The 5980-nt window shown below is 32.6% G+C and overlaps 1 protein-coding gene across 2 annotated transcripts in view; it reads left to right on the plus strand.

Annotated features, from left to right (window-relative positions):
• Positions 1-5025, plus strand: part of LOC137625942 (limbic system-associated membrane protein-like) — a 48216-nt gene extending 43191 nt beyond the window's left edge. For both annotated transcript variants that reach the window (XM_068356988.1, XM_068356989.1), the window contains exon 9: positions 124-5025. The gene's annotated coding sequence lies outside the window, so the exon portion shown is untranslated. The remainder of the gene's footprint in view (positions 1-123) is intronic.
• The last annotated feature ends 955 nt before the right edge of the window (positions 5026-5980 follow it).

Genomic DNA, 5980 nt, shown 5'->3' on the forward strand with positions numbered 1-5980 from the left:
TTTTTCAATCATCAAAGTGAAGTGATATTTGATGACATATATATTTACAAAGCAGCCTATGAAAATATACTCTACATTCTTCTTATATGTATAATGATTTGATAGTATCTTTCATATTTGCAGAACACCATATGGGCAAAAGCAACACAGTAGATTATACAGTCTGGACAGGATACTGGTTTTGAAGAGTTCAACTTCAAGGGTGAAACGATGGTAGAGTTAAAAACACACTTTTGTAAATATATATAACGAGCTGATAATTACGTTGACGGGGTAAGATTCATCGTTCACTTGTTTCCTACGTAAAAAGGATATGTTATTTATTAATAATTTTACAATTTTAAATTCAAGACACTCTTTGTAAATATCTGGGATGTATATAAATGCTATATCTAATCATTCATTAGTTCGTATTATATATTTTTGGTCAAAATATGCTTTGATTTTGTATCTGAAACCAATGGGAGAACTATAGTATATTCCTATGGAACATTCCCCTGTTCTACCTTAACGCATATGGTGAAGAAATCCCTGTATTGAATATTAATATTTATTTGATTCATTCGTCCTTTCCTTGCTACTACAGTGAAATATCAGAATACTTATTTATGGCAAAAAAGTGGTAAAATTAGTATTCTGTAATACCTTGCACAAGGTACAGCGGTGTAACATTCCAACAAATATTTTGTATCTTTTCTTTTTGTATTCATATACAGTATAAGTGTTATCTAACAGGTCGAGTGATATTCCAGGCAGTTAATGTGCAACAAAATGCGATTATTTAGAAAATTAAGTGTTGTTGTTCAGGAAAGATAAATACAATACCTGGTTTGGGGATAGTAAATGAAAATAAATGGAGAGTGATTATAAAATCTCATTATATAAATATTCAATGATTCTAATTGAATAGATTTCATGTTAGTCAAGAGAGTTTTGTTAATTTGGTTAACATTTAATTTTCATACAAACTAAAACGAATAACTACGTTACTGTGTAATAAGGATTTTTAGAGAAAGACTATTACTCGTCACTCAATTTGCTTAAAGGTTTTGGTGGCTGATGTGGTTACGTCCTTGCCTGGTGAACGCCAGACTCGTTAGTTCCTTTGTTCGCTACAACCTCACCATCCTTGTGAGTTAAGGATGGGGGTTTTGGGGGAGCCTATAGATCCATCTGCCGAGTAATCAGCAGCCATTGCCTGGCCCTCCTTGGTCCTTGATTGGGTGGAGAGGGGCTTGGGTTGCTGATCATATGTAATATCGTCAGTCTCTTGGTCATTGTCCTGCTCGATAGGGCAATGTCACTGTCCCTTGCCTCTGCCATTCATGAGTGGCCTTTGAACCTTTAAACCAGTTGACGAGGATGGACTATCGAAAATTATCTAAAGAGAGAATGGTTGATTGAGAATTTTTTTTTGAGGTATAATTGCTTTTCGAATTACCCTTCTAACTTCATATGTAAGAATAAATACCATTCATTTCTTCCCATTTATGTGACATTAATTACTTGGAATACTGGAGATTTGTGAATTGTGAAAGTGAAGAAAATAGACACTGATAATGTTCATGAAATATTGGAAAATGTAAGTCCCCTGCCCATTTCTAATAGAGTGTACAGATAAACTATGAATGAAAATATCTTCATATCAACCACATTTGGATAAGAATCCACTTAATAGATGGAAAAACTTGAATTTATGTCGTTTTATATATTGTAAATAGTGAGAAATTCAAATCTATGTCAAACCAAATCTTCTGAATATCATTAATGTTGTGTCTTGTTATCGAACTTCATCTTTAGAATTGTCTATATGTTGTCATTTGATGACAGAGATTTGTAAATATTTTCAGTATAAGAACTGGCATTCCTTGAAATGAATAAAGTTGAACGAAAGCTGAGTTGTAGAGAAAAGGACCATTTGGATATCTCAGTTTCTTGATAAATTACCTCCAGTGTGTGTGCTGCATTTAGGCCAGAAGCCCTGACTAACAATTTTTCTCCAACAACAACGTTTGGATGTTTCTGTTTCTGGATCAATTACCTGCAGTGTGTGTGCTGCATCTAGGCCGGAAGGATAAAGGATTTAAGTGCATTATTATGCTGTTATTCTTTAACGTTCTGGCTACATTAAAAATGTCAGGGTACAGTTTCAAAAGGACCATTCATGCTCCTGACTAATAATTTTCCCCCAACAATATTTTGGTGTCTCTGTTTCTGGATAAATTACATCCAGTATGTGTTGCATTTAGGCCAGAAGGATAAAGGATTTAAGAGCATTACTATGCCCTATTATTCTTTAATGTTCTGGCTATATTAAGAAATGTCAGGGTACAGTTTCAAAAGGACCATTCATGTTTCTGACTGACAATGTTTCTACAACAACATTCGGGTGTTTTTGTTTCTGGATAAATTACCTCCAGTGTTTGTTGCATTTAGGTCAGAAGGATAAAGGATTTAAGTGCATTGTTATGCTATATGATTATTTAATGCTCTGGTTATATTAAGAAATGTCAGGGTACAGTTTCAAAAGGACCATTCGTGTCCTGACTAACAATTTCTCTCCAGCATCAATATTTGGATGTTTCTGTTTCTGGATAAATTACCTCCAGTGTGTGTGCTGCATTTAGGCCAAAAGGATAAAGGATTAAAGTGCAAAGTTATGCTATATGATTATTAAATGTTCTGGCTATATCAAAAAATGTCAGGGTAGAGTTTCAAAAGGATCATTCATGCCCTGACTAACAATTTCTCTTCAACAACAACGTTTGGATGTTTCTGTTTCTGGATAAATTACATCCAGTGTATGCTGGATTTAGGCCAGAAGGATAAAGGATTTAAGTGCATTGTTATGCTCTATGATTCTTTAACGTTCAGGCTATATTAAGAAATGTCAGGGTACAGTTACAAAAGGATCATTCAATGCCCTGACTAACAATTTCTCTCCAACAACAACGTTTGGATGATTCTTTTTCTGGATAAATTGCCTCCAGTGTATGCTAGATTTAGGCCAGAAGGATAAAGGATTTAAATGCATAGTGATGCTATATGATTATTACATGTTCTGGCTATATCAAGAAATGTCAGAGTACAGTTTCAAAGGGATCATTCATGCCCTGACTAACAATTTTTCTCCTTCAACATCCAGGTATCTCTGTTTCTGGATAAATTACATCGAGTGTATGCTGGATTTAGGCCAGAAGGATAAAGGATTTAAGTGCATTGCTATGCCCAATTATTCTTTAATGTTCTGGCTATAATAAAAATGTCAGGGTACAGTTACAAAAGGATCATTCATGCCCTGGCTAACAATTTTCTCCAACAACAATATTTGGATATCTCTATTTCTGGATCAATTACCTCCAGTGTATGCTGGATTTAGGCCAGAAGGATAAAGGGTTTAACTGCATTGTAACTCTCTATTATTCTTTAATGTTCTGGCTATATTAAGAAATGTCAGAGTACAGTTTCAAAAGGATCATTCGTGCCCTGACTAACAATTTCTCACCAACAACAAGGTTTGGATGTTTCTGTTTCTGGATAAATTACCTCCAGTGTGTGTGCTGGATTTAGATCAGAAGGATAAAGGATTTAAGTGCATTGCTATGCTCTGTTATTCGTTAATGTCCTGGCTATATTAAGAAATGTCAGGGTACAGTTCCAAAAGGATCATGCATGCCCTGACTAACAGTTTCTCTCCAACAACAATATTTGGATATCTCTATTTCTGGATCAATTGCCTGTAGTATGAGCTGGATTTAGGTCAGAAGGATGAAGAATTTAAGTGCATTGTTACGCTCTGTTATTCTTTAATGTTCTGGCTATATTAAGAAATGTCAGGGTACAGTTTCAAAAGGACCATTCATGCCCTGACTAATAATTTTTCCCCAACAATATTCTGGTGTCTCGGTTTCTGGATAAATAACATCCAGTGTTTGCTGCATTTAGGCCAGAAGGATAAAGGATTTAAGCGCATTGTTATGCTCTATTATTCTTAAATGCTCTGGCTATATTAAGAAATGTCAGGGTATAGTTTTAAAAGGACCATTCGTGATCTGACTAACAATTTTTGTCCAACAACATTTGGATGTCTCTGTTCCTGGATAAATTACCTCTAGTGTGTGCTGTATTTTGGCGAGGAGGATAAAGAATTTATGTGCATTGTTATTCTTTATTATTCTTTAATGTTCTGGCTATATCAAAAATGTCAGGGTACAGTTTCAAAAGGATCATGTATGCCCTGACTAACAATTTCTCTCCAACAACAATATTTGGATGCCTCTATTTCTGGATTAATTACCTCCAGTGTTTGTTGCGTTTAGGTCAGACGGATAAAGGATTCAAGTGCAATGTTATCCTCTAGTATTCTTTAATGTGAAAGGACTAAAAAATTTTCTCCAACAACATTTGGATGTCTCTGTTTCTGGATAAATTACCTCCAGTGTGTGTTGCATTTAGACCTGAAGGATAAAGGATTTAAGTGCAAAGTTATGTTACATGATTATTTGATGTTCTGGCTATACTAAGAAATGTCAGAGAACAGTTTTAAAAGGATCATTCGCGCCCTGTCTAACAATTTCTCTCCAACAACAACGTTTGGATGTTTCTGTTTCTGGATCAATTACCTCCAGTGTGTGCACTGCATTTAAGACAGATGGATAAAGGATTTAAGTGCATTATTATGCTCTATTATTCTTTAATACTCTGGCTATATTAAGATATGTCAGAGTACAGTTTCAAAAGGACCATTAATTTTTCTGATTAACCATGTTTCAACAACAACATTCGGGTGTCTCTGTTTCTGGATCAATTACCTCCAGTTTGTGCTGCATTTAGACCAGAAAGATAAAGGATTTAAGTGCATTGTTATACTATATGATTATTTAATGTCCTGGTTATATTAGGCAATGTCAGGGTACAGTTTCCACCAAGAGTTGATGGTCTCATGTTCATTATGCTTTCGCACAACTTTAATCATTTTTGGAATCTCTCCAAAAAATATTTTTTGTATCATTTTGCAAAATGAAATATACCTTTGTATTTGCATTTTATTTCCCTTCTCTTTATACTTAATAGGCTTTATAATTCTTGAACTTCAATCCAAACCCTTATGTTATTCCAGTATAGAAGGTCTTCGTGTACTATTATTTTTTATCCTAATATATTAAGAGTAGAGATTACTACCTGATATGAATTGGGACATATTTTTTAACCATATAGATCTATATGCAATGGGTTAACGATCACAAACTTATGTTTGTCATTTAACAGAGACCTCAGTTTGCTTTTTACAAAATCTTTCTTCTTATAAAAATAACATAAAATATGTACAAAATAAAAGTGATTTCAACTATTAACTTTGCTGTCATTTGTCTCACTTTGATTTAAAACAATACAAATATTTTGTGCATATCTAAAAACATTTATCTACTGTGAATAGTCAAATAAAACTACATTTCCACATATGTATAAATATTTTACCAAATAGTCAATAATGTTTATTATTACGAAGCTTAAATGAATCTTGATATTATTGATTATGTTTGGGTTGAAAATCTAGTTGTTAATGTTTTTCCACAACCTTCTAAGTCATAAGAGAATAGTCTAATATTGAAAATTATAATAGAATGATAAACTAAATGGTAACTGGAATATCAATCATGAAACTGTAAATGTACAACTGAGTTTAGGAAATTTCTACTAAGCAAAAAAGTTATCACATTACCAAGTCAAGACAAATAACCTTTGTGTAGATTATTATAAATCGTTTCTGTCCATTATAACATATCTTATTTGATATAAATTATATATATATATATATATATATATATATATATATATATATATATATATATATATATATATATATATATATATATATATATATATATGTGTGTGTGTGTGTGTGTATGTATATGTATATGTTATATATATATATATATATATATATATATATATATATATATATATATATATATATATA

The sequence above is a fragment of the Palaemon carinicauda genome, chromosome 33 (genome assembly GCF_036898095.1).
Source record: "Palaemon carinicauda isolate YSFRI2023 chromosome 33, ASM3689809v2, whole genome shotgun sequence".
NCBI lineage: Eukaryota > Metazoa > Arthropoda > Malacostraca > Decapoda > Palaemonidae > Palaemon > Palaemon carinicauda.